The 21,970-nt window shown below is 40.8% G+C and overlaps 1 protein-coding gene across 12 annotated transcripts in view; it reads right to left on the bottom strand.

The window, feature by feature from the left end:
* LOC105488927 (thyroid hormone receptor beta) overlaps positions 1–21,193 on the bottom strand; it is a 381,615-nt gene extending 360,422 nt beyond the window's left edge. For 3 of the 12 annotated variants that reach the window (XM_071090814.1, XM_071090813.1, XM_011753441.3), the window contains exon 1: positions 20,623–20,745. The gene's annotated coding sequence lies outside the window, so the exon portion shown is untranslated. Of the gene's footprint in view, positions 1–9,635; positions 10,097–20,159; positions 20,378–20,622; positions 20,836–21,068 lie in introns of those variants that run through there. The other 9 variants (XM_071090815.1, XM_011753445.2, XM_071090812.1 and 6 more) reach the window with 6 other exon arrangements.
* Between the last annotated feature and the right edge of the window lie 777 nt (positions 21,194–21,970).

Below are 21,970 nucleotides of genomic sequence, written 5' to 3'. Positions count from 1 at the left end.
GAGGCGGGCGGATCACAAGGTCAGGAGATCGAGACCACGGTGAAACCCCGTCTCCACTAAAAATATAAAAAATTAGCCGGGCGCGGTTGTGGGCGCCTGTAGTCCCAGCTACTCGGGAGGCTGAGGCAGGAGAATGGCATGAACCCGGGAGGCGGAGCTTGCAGTGAGCCGAGATCGCGCCACTGCACTCCAGCCTGGGCTGGGCGACAGAGCGAGACTCCGTCTCAAAAAAAAAAAAAAAAAAAAAAAAAAAAAAAAAAATACTTCCAAACACATCAGCCCTAACACTCACCAAAATCTACTGGAGTTGGCATAAAACTATTTGCCATCCTAGGCTTTGTGATACGTCTACCAGAATTTGTAGAATCAACGGCTACTGTTCTGGTTCAGGTTTCCTATGTAAGGAAAACAAAATTAAACAAAATACAGCTACAGCAATTCAAATACACAATCCTTCCAGCAAGGATTCTTTGATAGTTCATTTAAAAGCAAATCCTTAATTTTTCAATGGTTCAGAAGACTGCTGCAGACCACGTGTGCTACACGTAGGTAATGATGGAACTGAAAGTACAGCGAAAAGTTCAAGCCTCAAACATCATTTACAGATAGGCAGAGCTGATTCAACAGTGAGGACCTGTATCAGATTGGTGACTGCTGAAATATTTGCTGTTCTTACTAATTGAAAAGTATATATGAAATTTGTCCAATACACTGTAGGTAGGAGAATGACTTAATACAATGAACTGCACTTTTTAATTGAAAGAACATTACATCTATGATAAATCACAAAGGAAAACTACCACACTAATATGTGGCATTCTATACCTAATGTTCTAAAAACAAAATGTTCTATTTGGCATGGGCCTCAAAATTCATCATGTTCTAATTAGTCTGGAAGCCAACAGTGCTACTTTCTACAACTGTAACCATCACGCAACAAAAAGTGAGAGTCTGAAATATGAAGTAAGGATTTTTTTCAAGTGAGTAAAAATTGCTAAAAATATATTATAACAAACACGAATAGCTATAATTTGATATTATTCAAGTTAATATTTTATTTTGTAGAATAAAAATAATTTATGAAAATCCCAATGATCAAACACAATATTGAAGAACTATAATTTACTTATTTAGAAATAAATGTAAGAAGTTGCTACAAGTGCTACCATCTGTAATATCTTCAATATACTTTCTTGTACTAATTTTCAAATTACACATACTTAATATATATACAATGTTAGAATTGTTTTTCTATATATTTATATAATTTGTGTATGTGTGTATATATGTGTGTAATTTGAAAATTATATATATGTTAACATACATACATATATATAATCTGAAAGGCCATGCACTAGCAAGAAGATGACACTAGTGACTAGTTTTGGAACAATTAAACATGATGGTTTTTTAAAAATGAGCAAAACCACACACTTTAACACTTATACCTGGGTGAGAACACCAGGTATCTCATCTTCACTATCAAGCAAATTATTTTAAAATTTCCCCCCAAACACATCATCCTTAAAGAATATGGACACCATCAATTTTTTTTTTAATGTCTAATAAAGTAAAGATTCTATATAACAGACATCCTGATTACAAAAGCTAATAAAGAAAACGTGTTCACAGTTCCTTAAAAGCATATGTAAAATGTTTAATAAAAGACTGCTTTAAAGAACTCACTCAGGTCTTTCTAAGGAATCTCTCAAGTAAACAATCATTTCAGGAAAATCTGAGGCCCTGAAGACAGGAAAGGGCCTGAGGGCACAGTTGGGAAGCTCAGAAGGAGCTGCTAGGTCCACCCAGCTGCTGCTCTTCCGGGGCAAAGGCACTTTCAGAGACAACTCATTGTCTGGCACAGGTTCTGCCTGCAAGAGCGAAAGCACTTCCCTGGAACTGTGTCTCAGCCTGGCATTAGCACCCTGCTGCACAAAGCACCTTGGTTTCACCCCATGGACTAACTCTTTCCCACAGTGGTGAAATCCGACTCTCCAAGGGTTCTCTGAGGCTTGGCTTCACCCAGATCATACTTGAAGAGCAACCTGGTTTCCTTCCCCTCTACAGGGTGTTCATAGCTTCAGAAGGATTACTGCTACAAATGTACAAATTAACACAAAAGTTTTACTCTCTAAATTTAGGTACTCATTTAGGTTTGTTAATTTTGTATAATCTTTCTGAATTTCAAGGTATTGTTTCAATGGTTGCCATCTTCCAGAGGAACTGAAACGAAAAAATTAAAATGAAAAATTAACTTTTTAAATCCGCAAAGCTAAATGAGTGTTGAAGAAATGTAAATGATTAAAATTCCAAAAAATTAGTTGCAAATTTGTATCATTTACGCTTCTAAAGACGTTAAAACTTAAAACCACACTACCAGTTTGGGAACATCCTGTATCTCCCATAACTTCGTGACTTTCTTTTGGATTCAAAGTTATTATTCCCTTCAAGTTAATGAATGTCCTTTGGGCAGCCTACATTTGTTGTTTTTCTCTTGATATAAGATGAGTATTTCATTAAAGCTATGGTTGTTGGGATTTTGAGAAATTCTCTGATAGAGCATTGTTTTCTAAAATTAAGAAAAAAAATAAAATTCTTATTGTTTATTGCCTTGCATTTGAGACATTTTTAACGTTCCTATTTGGTATTTGGACATCTCATTCAGGAATCTCGACTGAAGAAAATGATCTCATTATCTCAATCATGTGAACAAACATCATCAAATGTGTGCATTTGAACACTGAACAATATATATAAAGAGACATCGGTATTTATGGTAGTGGTTTTCAAGATTTTTTTTTTTTTTTTTACCATAACCTCAGTCAGAATTCCATTTTGCAATCATGATCCAGGACATACATATAAAGGGGCGTGTGTGTGTGTGTGTGTGTGTGTGTGTGTGTGTGTGTGCTTTCACATTTTTTGAATGAAACAAATGTTTCAAATACATTTGATATACTCTAAAACTCTTCTATTTTAGTCCGTTTTACTTAAAACTTTTGTTGATTGTGACTTATTATGTTAATTCAAGGCCCACTAATGTGTTGGCAGGTAAGTTTGTAAAACAATAAACTAAGTGTAATGGGTTAGTCAACACACAACAGGGTTACCACATTAATCTTTTTATAGTTTCTTTTCTGCATTTTTAAAACTTAATTAGAAGCAGAAAAGTAGGAGGAGAACAAAAGTGCTTCTCAAACTCCAAAGTGAATCCAAACTCCAGTGCATATGAATCCCCTGGGGACCTTGTTTAAAGACGGATCCAGGGTTCAGCAGGTCTGGGCTGGGGCTCTAGATTCTATATTTCTAATCAGCTCTTGGCGATGTGTATCCTGCAGGTCTGGGGGCAGCACACTCTTGAGAAATGAGGATATGGAAGTCACTCTGAGGAGATCGAGAGGAACAGACCTAACAGAAATACAGAAATAACTGCATGGGACATTCTACTACTTTGTAGCGAATGCTGCCAAAACAAGGGTCCTAACACGGGATATGTACAGCACACAGAAGGCAGCAAAAGAAGGCAACATGCGGTCAGTAGATCTCTCAGTCACATCGGCACCATCATAATCTTCTTCTCTGTGATCTTTATCCAATTGCCTTTCTCCATAACCTACACCCATGCAAAAAAGTACAAGCGATGCAATCCTGTTTCTGATTGCTTGGAAGCTACTTAGGAGTGGATTATCTGAATACATGGACAGCTACTAGACCAGGCAAAGCAGAAACGGGTTACAGAAAACCAGCAAAAGAGGATCCAAACCAAGAATGTGGAATATGTATTAACATTTTATTTAAGGAACTTAAACTGTGAAATTCACTTGTCAAAATGGTCTGTGTTCCTAAAAATATACCTTAATGTGAAGAAGTAAATCCTATCATTCAAAGCATCATTTCATAATTCTAAACGATATAGTTAGAATTACCAAACTAGGAAATGTTGAGCCAGTCATTGTAACTGTTTCTGGTATAATACTGGGTTTTTGTACTTTCAGTCTCCAGATTTTGGAGTATGCATATATTGATTAAATAAAAATATTTTTAGTTTTGAGGAAGCTTTCTTTTATGTCATCATTTTTTGTATGTATCTGGAGGGGCAGGGAATATATTGTCCACTACTGCACCCAAGCATGCATCTGGCACATATTTGGTGCTGAATAAATATTTTATAACAAAAGAATGAACGGATGAACATAATTTTAAAAATAACATGTTACATCTTACTATATACTTTATTAGCTAATTTGCCATAACAATATTCGCTTTATTGTACTGAGCAGAAACCTTTAAAAAGGAGGCGGAGGTGAAAAGTGGAATTCTCCAAATTAGAGTTGTTTACAGTGCATGCAGATGGGGAAAATAGTTAGGAAAAGAAAAATGAGAGGAGAGAGAGGAAAAGAGGGGAGAAGGACAGGAAGAGGCAGTGAGAGAGAGAGAGCAAGTGTAGGTCCATGATTCCTGATTTCTGGGTGGAGAATATTGGCCCATGGAGCAGGAGGTGTGTCAGAATCAACTGGAGAAAATGTTCCAATTTTCCGGATTTGGAAATCTCTCCCCCAACACCATGAGCACGAAGAGCATCAGGACGAAAGAGCAGCTATAACTGATGAAAAGCTTAGCGGGTGGGGAGAGATTAAGCCTTAGAACTAAAGTCTAAACAGTGGTTTCCAACAGGGATAATTTTGCCCCCAAGAGGACACTAGGCAATGTCTAGAGAAATTTTTGATTGTCCTAACTGTGGCAGGGGATGGGGGGAGCAGTGCTAATGAGAGCCAGTAAGAAGCCAGAATTGCTGCTAAATATCCTATAATCCAGCCGGGCGCGGTGGCTCACACCTGTAATCCCAGCACTTTGGGAGGCCGAGGTGGGCGGATCATGAGGTCAGGAGATCGAGACCATCCTGGCTAACACGATGAAACCCCATCTCTACTAAAAATACAAAAAAAAATTAGCCAGGCGTGGTGGCAGGCATTTGTAGTCCCAGCTACTCAGGAGGCTGAGGCAGGAGAATGGCGTGAACCCGGGAGGCGGAGCTTGCAGTGAGCGGAGATCGCGCCACTGCACTCTAGCCTGGGTGACAGAGCAAGACTCCGTCTCAAAAAAAGAAAAAGGAAAAAAATCCTAAAATATCCTATAATGCACATGGCAGTCCCCCCGTCCCCAACAAATTATGTGCTCTAAAATGTCAACAGTTCTGAGGCTGAGAAACTTTGCTCCAGGAGAACAAGGGGCATGGTAAAGACAAGAACAGAGGCTATTAGGAGAGCATGCACTCACCATGACCAGTAAGCTGTCTCAGGTGGAAAGTAAGGTCTTAGAGAATGAAGACAGTATGGGAGAAAGATGATGGGGCTGAGGAAGGCAGTGGGAGATCTGGCTGTGACTCCTGTTTCAAGGGATCCCTCTTTAGTAGATCCCAAATCAACTGCTGGGGTGGTCGGCTTAGTGTTCCAGCTAAAAGCAGTCTGCCCCTCATGAGAACCATGCAAAAGTCTAAATGAGGCCAACAATCCTCAGGTGGAAGTGGGGGTTACAGGCTGCCCTGCTGGTAGATGCTGCTGGTGCCTTGACTATAATCCCATGGCACCACTTCAGTGTCCACGACCTTGTCTTCTGACTGCCAACACCTGCATTCCTTTGCCTGGAGGATTGCTCTTGGCTGCCCAAGTGATAGTCCTGAAATGACAGGGAATCATTTGCCTCTGGAGGCAGTCCCCAACAAATGCCTGACAGATTTCAGTGAATAAATACCTACTTCCTTGCCTCTAGGATGGGTCAACCATGAGACGAGTATCCCATGCGGTATTAAGAGTCCCCCAGTGTGACTAAGCTCCAGGTGCCCACAGTGCTTAACTGATTTGATAACGCCCACTTTACTGGCTGCTGTCCCTTCCTGGCTCTTGCTCAATTTCCTACTGGTACTTTGTTTATCTCTCCCCAAAAATCACTTGCACGTGAATTTTCATCTCAGAGTTTGCTTTTGGGGAGCCCAAACTGATGGCCAGTCTTTTGAAAGAATATTGGACTGGAAAGCATGTGATCCTCAGGTTCCTCTGATGTAAGAGCTCTCTGGGTCAACAGTATCCCTTCCCTTAGGAGGGGCCTCAGGATTACTAGAGATTGGCCAATTTTTCCATCCCCAAAGTCCTGGGCACAGAATCCTCAGAGGACCCACTTCTTTCAGACCATTAGAAATACAACTTTGGGAACATTTCATTCTCTCCCATTGTCAGAAGAAGCAAAACCCCATATTTCGCTCAAGGATGGCAGGGATCAAATGACTCCGGAGCACAAACATACTCCTTATTAGGGCCAATGCCACTAAAGTCAAACTTGTACAAGAACTCTAATGAGTAACAACACTTGACTCCAAGAAGAGACTCTTACTGTAATTCTCAGAAGAGGCAAAGATGAAGAGTGACAACTGCCATGGGTCAAATGAAACTTGAACCAATTGCTGGTGGGGATTTAAAATCACAAAAGAGCCAAAATGAAACAGTTATTTCAAAACACTGTTAGACAATGAAGAGAAATGAATTGTATAATAAAATCCCTTCTGGGCAACATCCAATCACTCATCTTCCATGTAACGGAATTCTGAGATACTAAAAATCTTAAGAAATAAAAGGTCACAAGAAAGCTAGGCACTGTGAAAGCTGCCACAGGAGCTCTGTGTCCAAGGGGTTCCTTCTATTAGTGAAAAGAAAATTTAAAAAGTGATGGAGCGTGACACTTTCTGAACAGTCTCACAATATCATCCCTGCAGAAATTTGAACCTGTCACCTAAGGAAGTTATTGCTGTCATACAAGTTGAAGAATCAGGCCGCCAAGCTCCGGGTCTTTTTGCCATAAGCCATTCTTAAGCAAGTTTCCTTACAAATCATCAGATTGTGGATTTTTGCTAGGTCTCATTTTTGCAGAGAACATCCACTTTGGGACCATGAATTCTTCCCAACTTAGTTGAAGAATCGAGAAGATCTTCTATCTCAGTTCTTATGTGTGTGGATGGGTTTCTTTTTTCTTTTTGTTTACAGAAAAAAAACAACAACAACAGTAGAGCTTTTTTGCAGGACAACCTATTCCCTTATTTATAATGCAGGACAGCAGGACCTTGTAAGTGTATATTCTGGTTCATCTGAGGACACGCGGTTGCTCATTTTAAAATTAGATTCATCCTAATTATATGAAAAGAGCTTACATGTGATTGGTCAAAACATCAGGAAAGTATTACTCAGCACCTACCTGCTGGGCTTGCCTTCTAACCTGCACTGAACTTGTTTAACACACAGTCCTTGCCCTCTTAGAACTTAAAATCTAGCAAAGAAATATCTCATTGAAAAATAAGGGGTGTGGACACTGAACAGTGAAGAAATATAGATATATAGCAAGTGACTAAACATGTAATATTATCTGTGGACAAAGGGTTGAGGGAAGCTGTCATTGGAATGGCATGTTTCAGTGGGGCAGAACCAGAGAGAATTTTAATCTCAATTCTAATTAATCAGGGCAGGATTTCAGGAGCTCCTTGAATAAAGGATATTGGGAAGTCAGACTGAAACATAAGTGGGGGAAAATATGCATTGGACTCCAAGGAACAAAAGTTTGAATATGGACCGTTAAAAAAAAAAAACCAAGAACAAGGGAATCCTGAGCAGGCTGGAATCCTGAGCAGGTAACTGAGTGCCTATTATTTTTACCTTTTGCAAACCCTGAGGATCATTAACTTGGACAATTGACCACAGAACACACATCTTTGAAGCTGAAAAATACTAGGTCATCTATAAAACAGAGATTGTTATCAATAAACAGATAATTTAAAACTAAATAAAGAATAACTCATGCAAAATGATCGAGTAAATTTGGAGTCTGACTTCTGGGTCTTTCTCTTTGATTTCCTGCCTTTTGGACAATCATGCTCCATAACTCCAAGGTACAGATTTACTCAACAAAATCAATTTTACTACTCCCATAATAATGAAATAGTAATAAAATTGTTTTCCATGTACCGAGCACTCACCAGGTACTATGTCCTGGCTAAACAGTTCATAGCCATTATCTCATGTAATTTCTTCCACAGTGCTGTGAAGTAAATACCAACATTATTTCCGTTGCACAGATAGAGTGATTGAAGTTCAAAGAGATTAAACTTGCCAGAGACCACAGCTGGAAGGTGGCAAAACCAGGTATCCAACTCAGTCTGCCTTTCGATGCAGGTGTAGATGCCCACCCTTCCCTTCAACACCACTTCCTGATCTCTCTCTCTCTCGCTCGCTCGCTCGCTCTCTCCAATGTCCTTGCTCCCAACCAATCCAGGACCCAGGACCCCCAGCTTCCACCCTCTCATAATACACTCAGCCAATAAGAGAAGGGGGTTTCTCTTCCCTGCTCTGTGACAGGGCATTGAAATAGGACATAATTGGAGCCCACTGCTGTGGGATATGCTGAGTCCTAGAGACCTTAATCACAGACCACAAATACACTTGGGATTGAGAGCATTATTTCTCACCTATTATGGGAGATCAATAGTTGGCTAGATTCTGTACCTCAGCGACATTATCAGAGTTAACTTCTTAATACTGCAAGTTTTACTTATAAAAAATATTTAAAATCAGAAATAGGCGTGTGAAGTAGAAGACAGCCTTATCCAGTCAAATAGAAAGACACATACTACTTATTTTTCTTTTATATGTTCTTAGCATGATACTTCTTATCATTGGTTAGTGTTATTTCTTCATAATCTAAAATGCATGTGTCCTTTGTGTCTTACTTCTTAAAATATTTTAATAATAATAAAATAATAATGTTTTCAAAAAGGTAAAATATGCATAGTTAGAAGAAAAGATTTTCTTTGTTCTTTTGACTTACCTCACTTTTATTATTCATGTCCCTCATATTTCTTTCATTTCTATAGACCTGGCTGAGTATTTCATAAAACACACTTGTAATTTGGAAAGAAAACAAGCAAACATTCTTTTGGATTAGAAAAGTGTGTGTCCCATTATAGTAAGAAATTATAGAGTAAATACTAGGTTAAATATTAGGAAAATTGGTATTTTCAAGTCAAGGTATTATGTAGAGTCATTTATTTAAATAATCTAAAACTCTTAAAAAATTTTCCATGAAAAATGGCTTCAGTACCTCTGTCAACATACCAAGAATCAGGTCTGGCCTTTGCTTTCTGACATCTCTATTTTAAATTTTAGCTCTCTTTAAGAAACACAAAAGCATGTTAATAATGTGCTGATAATGATATGAGGATTCATAGGCAAGTTCCCAACACTCTTTGCGTAGTATGAACCACATAGATTTATCAAGGAAATAAAAATGATGGTCAAAGACAAAAAGGTAAAACCAGGTCTAGCAAGGTTAAAGATGACCCCATAAGGGTGAGAAGGAAGTAAGGAAACAGAATTAGGTCAGATAAGAGGGTGGTATGGCACAACAAGTAGAACTTAGTTACCTCATTGAATTAAAACATAGTAGCATAATGTGGCAATGACAACTCACTGCTCACCAAATTATTGCTCCCCTTTCCACAGTACAGAGACATCGCTGAAAAGCAGCTTCCCGGTGGGAACTCTATTTCCCGTCCCATCCCACTTCATTTAGGTAGGGGACGTGTGATTTGTTCTCACCAAGGGAATGTCAGCAAAGTGATTATGTGTTTCCTCCAAGCCAAGGTGGTTAAGAAGCCAGCGTACTCTTCACTTTCTGGTTCCCCTTTCAGTGGTCTGATGCAATGAGCCCATGATCTTGGAGCCATGTCCTGAAGATGGAGGAGCCCAAGACCAGAGGAACCCCTGAGTCACTGTGGAGCAGAGCCATCAATCAATCAGGAACAGCAATTTTCAACTCACATGAGCGAAAAATAAACTTCCATTTGTTTAAGCTACTGTGCATTTTTTATTTTATTTTTGCGTGTAGATGGTGTTTTACTAACCAATATATCTGACAAAAAAAGAAAACGTCTCAATCACTTGAGTTAATGATAGAGTTTACTTTTTCATGGAATTTGATAGAATCCCAGAGTTTTAACTCTAGAGTACTGTCATCAAATTACAGTAGCTACTAGCCATAAATGGCTATTAAGATGTGCTACAAGTGTAAAATACACACCAGATATCAAAAGCTTCTTAAAAGGTAAAATATATTCTTAATATTTTTAAATTGATTACATGTTAATAATCTAAATATATTAGGTAAAATAAAATATAGTATTGAACTTATACTATATTTTATTATATTACATATAGTATTATTTACTATATTATATAAATATAGTAATATACTATATAAATATATTATAAAATATAGTATAAATAAATATATATACTATATATAGTATAAAATATAGTATAAATAAAAATATAATATAAATATAGTATAAAAATTTTTTACTGTATTATATAAATATAGTATTAACCTTAGTGGTTGCTTTTTACTTATCTATAATGTGGCTACTAGAGGAATTTTAAACTACATATATGGCTCATGTTCTATTTCTATTAGACAGTGTTGGGCTACCAGGGGTTAATAAATTAGAGCTCATCGCCTGTTTTGTAAATAAAATTTTATTGGTAGACAGTCACACCATTTGTTCACATATTGTCTATGTCTGTTTTTATACTACAATGGCAGACTTGAGAGTTTCAACAGAGACTGTGTGTCCTGAAAAGCTTAAAATATTTATGATATAGCCTGTTATAGACAATGTTTGCCAACCCCTAGGCTAAAGATAACTTTGGGATTATCTAATATACCTACAAGTGTCATTTTATGACTAAAAATTAAAGCTCAGATAAGCCAAGAGACTTGTCCAAAATATTTTTATTCTTAATTAGGTGGTATTTCCATAATGCCACCCATTCCTGCATTCATTCATTCATTCATTGTCTTCACCCATTTCTAATATTGATCATTAAAGAAATAAAATGCTCATCAGTTAGAAAATCACTTAACATTAAATACTGAAACACTTCACACTAAATAATGAATCTCAACACGACAACATCAACGACATTTCAATGTAGTCATATAGAAATACGTTTCTGTCAGAGGAGCTATAGGCATGTACATACAATGGCAGAGAAACCCTTGAAGTAATATTCAACTATGAATAGGCTGTGAGATGGTCTTTAAGCTTCACTTGAAAACATTTTAAAGAGAATCTATCATGTAATCTGCTTTCAAATTAAACTTGAAATTCCCCCAAATGTAGAGCTAGCTTGCTAAAAATATTCATTATTGGAATTAAATTAGAAAAATTTTGCCACATCTCGGAGAAAGTGAAATCTGTTCCCAAAGACATCACAGCAATATATAACTGCCTCGGCTCCAGCAGGCATCATCTCTCACTGGACTATTCTAAGAGTCTCTAACTGGGCTCATCACCTCCAGTGTCTCTCCCACTCAAGACCTATCCCAAAAAACTCTTTTAAAATAAAAATCTGATCTGCTGAACACTAAGTCTCTTCAAGCTACCAAGACAAAGTCAGTCTTCCTTATTGTGTCCAGGAAAGTCCTCGCCATCTGGCTCCTGCCTGCTCCCATGGCCTCATTTATAGTCCTTTGCACGTGAGTCAGGCTGGGCTCCTAACAATTTTCCAAATGCTTCATACTTTTACTTTCACTTCATATACATATCGTATTTATTTCTGCGTAGAGTCATCCCGCCCCATGGGCTCCCACAATGTACGTTATACTTAACTATGTCATTGGACTTATGAATATTTTAATTGCCTACTAAAGTATTAATGCTACCACTACTATAGATAGCTAATATTTAGAAATACTTGACTGTGAGTCAAGCACTACATTATTTCATTTAATCTCCACATATTATAGATGAGGAAACTGAACACATGCAATGAAGCCAGGTGAAACCAGCATACAAATCCCATATTTCCCACTCCACGGCCCCAGTTCCGAACCTCTACACCAGTTGCTCTCAACAGGGGCAGTTTTGCCTCCCAGTAGATGTCTGACAATATCTGGAGACATTTTTGACGGTCACAACTGGAGGGTTGGGGGAGCTATTGGCATCTAGTGGGTAGAAGCCAGCAATGCTGCTCAACATCCTGTATTACATAGGACAGCCCTCCACAGCAAAGGATTATCTGGCCCCAAATACCAAGAGGGCAGAGGAATTACCAGGTTCAAAATGTAAATAGTACCTCTGCTGAGGAACACTAGTCTACACTAAATCTCCTCCTGCAGATTGCCCCCAGAAGACTCTGGGCATCTCATCCATATAACAAGGATTTTTAAACGCTCTCCCATTGTGTCTGGCACCTGGCAGATGTCCCATGCATTTGTGACCAGTGGACAGACTCCAGAAGAAAAAAATTACTTATTCTAAGGCTTGATTTTTGTGTCAACTTCAATAAAGACAAATCAAAACACATATTCTTAATCAATAATACATGAATGCATGTGCAGCACATTCTAGAGCATACCTTCACTTTAGCAATACCTTATGTTTATTAACCCATAGAATGTGAGATAGTTTAATATGCCAGAGGCCTAGGATTTTTTTTTCACAAGGCCTCAAGGAGGATGAGATGCTTTTCAAATCCCTTATAACTGATACATTACAGGACAAATTTATAGGTTTCATCTACGTAGTCATAACTTAACTTGTTTCCAAAAATATTTTCTGTGTAAGGTTTCCTTGGTTTTTTTTTTTTTTAAAAAAAAAGAAAAATAACACAAGACTAAACAACCTTATTCTATTCCCTGTTGTAGCTACAATTCAGATATAAATACTTTATTCTAGATCTCCAGATGTTGGAAGTATAGCAGAAGTGACAGTGAAGCCTAGGTAAAATTTTAAAAGTAAACAGAAATACAGCAGAAATAAACCATTCTCCAGCTTATATAAATTAATACACTTAAACAGCAGAAAGTAAGTCAAGGAAAGATTATGATTATAATGTTTTCAAAGGTACAGAAATTTAGCAGGACTTTCACATTCTTGCAAAACACTTCAACAATAGGCAGTTTTAACCAGTGTTGTATACAAGTTGCTAGGGGTGTGTGTGTGTGTGTGTGTGTGTGAGTGAGAAAAAGCAAAAATGTTCCGCTGTGGTGTTAGATACTGCTCATTTATCACTTTTTATGAAATGCATTAAAAGGTTAAAACATATGAGCCTGATTTTTAAAAAGTGTGACATAGTGAACTGTTTCTCACAACCTATTGTGCTGAACTTTTGCCATTAAAGGTTTTAGACACACACATACACGAACACACACACACACACACACACAAAGGAAATAGTGATCAAATGAATTTTGCTACCTGCTCTCCCCTTTCTTGGACATTTATCATGCATGCTAGCATAAAAATAGGCTCTGGAAACTTTTACAACTTTTCAAACTCAAGATTTCCCAAACATAATTGAGCCTAGAGTAAAATAAACAAATACAGTAGTAAAAGAAGTAAAAAGTAATATAAGACCAGGATCTGCCAACATATTCAGAAGCAAGTAGAAGGGACTGAAAACAAGGACAGGGTTTGTGGCTTGGGACATCAGGGTGACTGTAGCATTTCTCACTGTGATTTAGAAGCTGAGCATGGGAATCACAGCAGAAGCCAGAGACAAGCAGTGCCTTTTCCACTGTATGTGAGAACATGACACACACTTGTCACAGAGACAGATGCTGCACGTATGGACATGCCAGTCGTTAAGACATTTATGCCTGTAAGACAGAAATGTGAAAAAAGATGACCAAGCCCAAGAAACGTTATGATTGTTATCATCAATCATTCTTTTCTGAGCACCTGCTTTGTGTAGACATTGATGAAATCAGAAAAAACAGAGTCCCAAGAGAAACAAATGGTAAAGGGAAAAAGCATATCTGAACCATCTTGAGAACCAACGAACAACATGTCACAAGAGTCAGAATACTCAACAGGTTCCTGAATGTCAGGATCATATATTATGCTACTAACACCATGACTATCTTCTCAACCTTCCTCATCACAAACATTCCTGAACCTCCAGAGGAGTCAAGTAAGTATATTCCCAAATAAAGAAAACGTGTCTGTTTTCAGTCTACATTCCTTTGTCCACACTTTTGTGTTGATAAACTTGTTACTCATGACTTTCTTATAAATGCCTAAATTCTTGATCACAGAAGAGAAGCCATGACTCCCTGAAGACCCTCTTTTGGAAGTAGGAAGTTGACTGAGCAACTCAGTCCAGACCAGTCCTTTCCTGATTATATGTGCCTCGTCTGCAGTCCACTCTTAGAACACAGACACACGTATGTATTTAGGTGTTTGTGCACGTGTGCATATGATAAGGAATAAATTATAGATAGTATTTGTTAAAATAGGATTAGGAAAAATAAAAATTGGATAAAACATGCAGACCAGCAAGACAAACGTGAGCTGAGATACATAAACCACAAGCGTCTTCATTGTGACAAGCTAGACCATGAATTTGTCTTCTGTTTTTTTTTCTTTTATCTCTAAATCACGATTGTCCCAGAAGATGTGAAACAGATGTCAATGATTTGCACATTGTCCATTGTTCAGTAATTTTCAAATAACTAGAATAAAATAAGCTATTCAATACAATTCAATATTTCTCAACTGCTGAAAAAATACTTCAAGATCTTTCACTGTCTTACATGAAGGAGTAGAAACTGCAAAAATAGCTTTAATAGACAGCAGGCACTGTCTGACAAATAGCAAATAACTGTTTGCTTTTAGCACATAAACTGGTAAGATGATATCACAAAGGGTTTTCATTAAGTTCCTTTAAATTATTTTGCCATAAAAGGTTTTTTAAATAAAAATATCGATCTTAGAATAATTTTAAACATATTGATGGATGTTGGTCAATCAATAAAATCAACTGAATGATTTTAGTGGTGGCTCATGCCTGCAATCCCAGCACTTTGGGAGGCTGAGGTGGGCAGATCATGAGGTCAGGAGATTGATACTATCCTGGCCAACACGGTGAAACCCTGTCCCTACTAAAGTTACAAAAATTAGCTGGGTGTGGTGGCATGTGCCTGTAACCCCGGCTACTCAGGAGGCTAAGGCACGAGAATCCCTTGAACCTAGGAGGTGGAGGTTGCAGTGAGCCTAGGTTGCACCACTGTACTCCAGCCTGGAGACAGAGCAAGACTCTGTCGCAAAAAAAAAAAAAATAATAAGAAAAAAAAAAAAGATTTAAACCACTATACCAATATCATTTAATTGCTGGTAATCACTGACCAGCAGACAGTACAAGATTATCACAGATTATCTTCTTGCAAAAGCCTCAAATGCAGGTATTCTGGGTTGCTACAGGTAGATCTGCCTTCTGTGCAAATTTAATGTGTCTGAGGCAAGGGAGATGAGCCCTATTATCAAGCACATCTACATCTATCAGAAACACCCTCCCGGGAGTATATCACTTTGTTAGGACTGACTGTCATGATGGAAAAGCTACAATACGGTTCTCAGGACAGTCAAGGTTCCTAGGTCCTAATTCCAGACTCCCCTGATTTGCTATTTGGAAAAGATCCTCAAGTTCACAGCAGAACTCAGTTTCTCAACTCAATAAAAAATAGTGCTGCACAAGAAGAGCTGCCAGTACATAAAGACTTCAAAGCCCTTTGAAATTAGGACAGTAGGGACCAAACAACATTAGCATTGGGCATAGATCACTATTCTAGCTGTCAGTTGGCTAGGTTCCTGAGAGGAAGATATGGAAATATATGACTTGTGACTCAGTGATTTGGATACTCCCCCCACTTGTTTAAATGCCAAAATTGACTAACAAGTTTGGGAACTTAAATTGGAGAGTGAACATTTTAAATCAGAAACTCACCGGTCTAAATATATTCAACTTCCCTACTACTTGGATACAAGAGATTCTTGAGTGAATCTCACTGAAATTTACATTAATATACATGGGCTATAGAAATCACAATCTCCTCCTCAGATACAAAATAACCATTTTTAGGGGCCATATGAGAGACTCCAATAGGTATATCCATCTCATCACAATGGAGACAATTTCAGAATCCTTTTGTATTAATATGTTGTCTCATAGGTCACTGGGCTGCATGTTGAACTGAAAAATGGCTAGCAGGGCCAGGTACACAGTAGATACATAAATATTTGTAGACTGAATGAGGAATCAAATCAAAGAATCAAAATGACTTTAAATAAAGCAAGGAGTTAACTTGCCATCCATTGCTCAACCCGCTTTGACACTAGAACAAGACCTCCAAGCAAAACAGACAGCTGTGATCTGGACATATGATGCAATGTAGGCAGCAAACGTTCACTCTGGACAAATCCATGTCCAAATATGACACTTAATACTAACCCAGAAGGGAAACAGAAGCACTGCCCTTTCTACCCTTCCATTCATTCTTCCAACAGTGTTTCACCTGTGCCACGTACCAAGCTGTTTGCTAGGCTATGGGGAGTCAAAGATCAATAAACCCATGCATCGTGCCTCATCACAACTTAGAGGTGGGAACAGAAAAGAAAACAAACAGCCCTGCAGGTGATAAGAGCTATACAGACTAAAGCCCAAAGCATCAGGGGCGACAAGTTCAGGGGTGTTTATGGCCATAGGGTCATTTTCAAGTACCACGTTGTCCTGTCCTCTCAAATTGCTCTAATCAAAAGTTGGCTGAGACACTGGATATTTGGGAAAATTAGCTTACAGAGTGTGGTAACCACTCATTCCTCTAGGTTTCCTGAGCTTTATTTCTGCATTGGGATTCGTCACCAGAATCTCCACTGACAGGCCATAGTAGCTCAGGCCCCCAACAACAAACGTTCTGGGTTACTTTTCATCATTATGTCTTCTGCATTTTTTTTTCCATTCCAGAGTTGGTAAAAGACAGGACCATATAAAGAACCTGACTTTATTTTATGTAGAATTGAATTTCAAGTATTATCCATGATATAATTCGATATTTCATATGAGTATATACTAGTTGGCAAGCACCATGGCAAGCACTCTACATGTGTCATCCTTACAAGTTTAATGCATGCCACCTCCAGACCCCCTTTTCTCTGTTAACTTGGCTACTACTAAGAAGCTCAGAGCCAAATTAAATACTCTAAAGCAGTAAGCACTTAGGATTGTAGTTTATTTATCTTCCCTCCTCTACAAGATTATGATCTTTCTTCCCCTCCCATTCTTAACAGTCTTATTTTGTGAAATTGTTACTATGCATTTACTCAGACACACTTATGAACGTTGATACTTTAGACACAAAAACAAATCACCATAATCTTCAATTATAATTTCCTTTTGCTTTCAATTGGCAAGAACTTCCGTGAATAACTAATTTGAAGATAACTCCTTTGATATTATGCTCTGGTCACTTGAAAACTCAGATAACGCAGTATTTCCCACGATCATTTGGTTCAGAATACTTTTATGAAGCGACAAAAGGGGCCAAAAAGAGGCTGACTTAACTAATAACATACGATAACTATCAGGTTATTTTCAAATCTATCACCAAGGCCTATTTATTTCTATCTTGTGTTGGATCCTGACCATTGCATTTTGCCCCCTCACCAACCACCATTTTTGCAGCCCAAATTGTACCAGCATGCACTGGTCGGTCCACTTAGGGCTGCCATTGTCAGAGGCACTGCCAGGACCTGCTGAATGAGAGGACACTGCTATCACCCAGTGAAGTCTAGTCCCTGGAATTTCACTCTCAGCACTTGCAATGCTTCTGGAACTCATAAAGATTCTGCCGAAATTCAGGGAGTTGAAGGTCAATGTCTTCCAGGGATCAAGGTAACATGTCAGAAAAATTCTGCTGCTGAAGATTTCCATGTATTCAAGGCAAATGTCCTTAGGAGGAACTCACAGAAATAACTCTTTGCATTGTCACTACACAGAATGGAAGGCCAGCTTTTATTTCAAAAAGAAAGAGAGAGAGAGAAAAATAAAGAGTGAACCATAAAAGCATGGCATGTGTGCAACACACACATACACACACCCACAAAATAGATCTTGGCATGCCCAACTGGCACCCACTTAGGATGCGTAGTCAGGCGTTTTTGAGAGCATAATATTTGGGCACAATCATTCATTTATTCACCAAAGATTTATCCAGCACCTACTGCGTGCCAAGTATTGTTCTAGATGCTGGAAAATAAGAGTGAGTGAGGCAGTCAAGAGTTCTGTGCTCATGGATTCTATATTCTAGGCAAGGAGACAGGTGATCAGCAAGCATCAATTGAAATGAACAACTGAAACTGCAAATGCAATCAAGGAAAGAAAAAGAAAAACAAAACAAACAAACAGAAATACCAGTGTGATGGGTCTGAAAAGGAATGAGGGACCGCCTTTGCTCAAGTGGTCAGCGAAGGGCTTTCTAAGAAGGTGACACATAATCTTACACTAGAATGAGAAGACCGACTGAAGAAACCAATCACCTTTACTCTGATTTCCATAAAAAAGATGGGCTTACTAAAAAAAGAAACATGCAATACCATTTGTGGCTCCGCACAACTCATACTTTAAACAACAGCAAAAAAAAAAAAAAAAAAAGGAAAGGAAGGGAATCCACAACTTTCTGTGCTCTTAAGGCAATTTTAAGAAATCACCTTTCCCAAAGATAATGGATTAAAAAGAAGTTGTCTTAATTCATCTCTAATTATGGCAGAATTTACTATGAAGAAACTGAAATGAGAGACATGGAATATTCACTCCTCTTCGTAATGTCAGTTGCTTTATGTAACAATATTCCAATGTCAATAAAAGTATACCTTTGCATTACAATGCCAACAGGAATTATTCCACTTTAAGAAAACAGTTCTGTAGCTATACTCAGTATTATTTACATTCACCAGCTATAAAATAAACCCAAATTGTATTTACTAGCAGATGGTCTCATTTCCAATATATAATAAACCTCTGAGATTAGGTAAAAATAGATTCTATATTTCTTTAACATGGACAAATAATAAATGAACGTTCGCCAATGTCTTTGTATAAAATACTCCAAACAAATCACTTGGTACTGAATTTCTGCTTGTCTCAATTAAAACATTTAGCCACCTGGCATGAAACATCCTAAAAACATCAACTGCTTAAAATACTTTGCACTGAAACACGTTTTTCATTGTTTCCTAGCCTCTGACTGATTTCAGAATTAGAAAGAATTAAGCAGAAGTGAATTGGGGAGCAGGTCAGTCACTGAATACTCAGAATGAATCATGAACGCGTATACTAAAATGCAATTCTTACTTCTTTGCAGTGCAGTGCATGCTATACATTCTTACAATTTAAATAAGCATGCTAAACTAAGGCCAAATAATGTGACGATTGCCCAATAGGTCTACATTACCTAATACATTTATCATTATGTAAACTGCTGTGCTTGATATTAATACACTGTGCAAGGAATGCTTAATTTCTTGAACTTCCAAACAGGTCTTTAAACCTGAATCTCACTAGTACCCAAGACCAATAACGTGCTGAGGAAGAACGTATTTCAAGTATATTTACTGATTACACAGTGTTTGAATCTTCAAAAATTCTAAATTTATGTGGAGAAAGGAGAACGGAGAATCTGAACTTGGCTGTTCAGGCAAACTCTTTCCTTTCTTTGCTTCACTTTATGAATTGTTATGCTTCTAGATCCTTCTTTTAAAATTTTCCATTTGGGGAAACTTGTACATTTAACCTTAAAAAAAACAAAACAAAACAAAAAAACCTCATCTCATTTCCTCCCTCCCCCTCCTTAAAATAAATAAGAAGGCTTAAGAATTAGCACTAATAATAATCCCACAATGGTCATTGGGAAATCCTCCCCCAAAGTGACAACTGCCGCTAAGAAGGGCAAAATCCACTAAGAATGAAAATTCCCGCAAATAAGTCCTTCTCTGAGGGGGTGGAGGTCACACAGCTGGCACAGCTGGTATCACAACCAACTCGAGGCGACCCAGAGGAAGATGCTGCGCCAAGAGAAGCAAAGCGAAGGAGCGCGACCCAGGAGGCTAGCGAAATCCCCGCCGAGTCCCCAGGAGGCGGAGAGAAGCCCAGTCGCCAGGCACCGGCCACAGCGCACGCCAACATTCAGGATAATTCTCCTTTCCAAGCCCCGGAGTTCCGGGGCAGGCGAAAAAGGGGGGATGGGAGACCCACAGTCCCTTTAACCCTCCCCCCCGGTCTGCCAACCTTTTCCGAACCCCCATGTCACACAACTTCCTCATCATGGAAACTTCCACTGGGTTCGGCGCTGAGGATGCCAAACTCCATTTCACAAGGAACATGTCAACAGCTGGGCTTGGGGTTTGAGGAACAGAGCCGCTGCGACTGGAACAGAGCCCGGCCACCCTGTTCCACCACTGTCCACGCCGTAGCTCCCAGCCTGCCGCCCCGCGGTGCCCGAACACAAGAGGGCACCTCCTCCCAGATCCGGGGCGCAGAAGCCCCGCGGAGGCAGGTAATCAGGCTGATGACACCCCCACCACCCACGCCCGCCCGCCCGCCCGCCCGCGCGCGCTCGGCTTAGCCGCCCGCACCCCTCCGGGTTCTTGCGACACTCCGTCACCATCCCGCCCACCCTGTGGACAGTTGGAACTGTCGCCCCCTCCTCCCCTCACCCCGCTGCCTCCGCGCGGTCCTCTAGCCAAATTACCAGTGCCCTGAAGCCGGTTGGGTTGAGCGCCCCTGCCCGGGGAAGGTAGCCTGCGGGCTCTTGCCCCGAGCCCGCGGAGCAGGAGGTCTCTTTTCCAAGCGCACTCACATTATTCATGCAAAGTTAATCCCCGCCGCGTCACGGCCGCCCGCCCGAGGATGTGCGCCTTCCTTGGCCAAGCCCCGCAGTCTCCACCCTCCTCCGCCCCCTCCTCCCGGCGGCGGGGTCCCGGGGAGCGCCGGCGACTGGGCGTCGCGCGAGTCCTGCAAAATGTCAACTCCTTGGGCGAAGAGAGGCGGCCGTAGCCAGGGCCGCGCCGCGCCTCCCGGGTCCCTCCACTTTTATAGGCGTAGGAAGCGAGTGTGTCTGGGGCACCAGAGTCCCCGCCTCTCCGGGTCCCCCGCGTGCCCGGCCCGCCCCGGCCCGCTCCCCGGACGCTGTCTTACTCCGGGCCCGGGGCGCCTGCTCCGCGACGCGTCTGCGAACCGGTGACCTGGTTTCCCCTGAAGCCCTCACGGCTGTCCGACTCGCGCGGCTGTGGCGGCGGCGGCCAAGAGCAGGCAAACCCGGCTCCGCCAGGGGCGCAGCGAGGAAATGGCCTCCTGGCCGCACACCCCGCCGCCGCCGCCGCCGCCGCAGCAGCCCCGGGCTGCCCAGCCGGTACTGACTGCCCCTGCCAGGCTCCGGGCCGGCGCTCCGACGCGCTCACAGCGCCCGGCTTGCCGACCCCGACCCCGGGCCCTACGCACTCGCTGTCCCCGGGCCGGCCGCCTCCGCACCTGCCTCCCCAGGTGTGGGCGCTCCCCCTCGTCCTAATCCCGGCCGTGCCCTCCCAGGGGTGGTGACCGTGCTGTGGGTTTGGTGGCTGCGCGTCCACCCAGCCGATTGCCTGCGCGCATAGGTGCGGGTTTGGGCGTCATTACTCTAGTTGGAGAAGAGGAAAGAATGGGGAACGAGTGACACCGGGACCGGAGGGCGAGTCTTCCAGGAGCACGCCCTGGCCTTCTTTGCCCGGCCCGACCGGCGCGACCCGTGCCGCCGCGCTCCTCCCTCCGCTCCCAAACCACTTGTGGCGCGTGTCGGGAGGACAGGGCGATCTGGCTCCTCCTGGGGCCTCCGCTGGTCGGGCCATCTGGCGGCTCTCTTACCACCACCGCCACCCCAAGAATGGAAGTTTGGGACATGCGTGGCTTGCCCTTAAGGAGGACACCCCCGCCCCCACCGCCATTATGCATATCATGGGAGAGGTGCGTACAGGGCTCAGACACTCCGCAGGTCCCAGAAGGGCTGCCCTATTAATTTGTCTTTGCCCTGGAAATGTGCAGATAAAACCAAGAAGACAAAGATA

This window comes from Macaca nemestrina, chromosome 2 (genome assembly GCF_043159975.1).
Source record: "Macaca nemestrina isolate mMacNem1 chromosome 2, mMacNem.hap1, whole genome shotgun sequence".
Classification (NCBI taxonomy): domain Eukaryota; kingdom Metazoa; phylum Chordata; class Mammalia; order Primates; family Cercopithecidae; genus Macaca; species Macaca nemestrina.
Note: the sequence above shows the minus strand (reverse complement) of the source record. Positions and strands in the feature narration are given on the sequence as shown.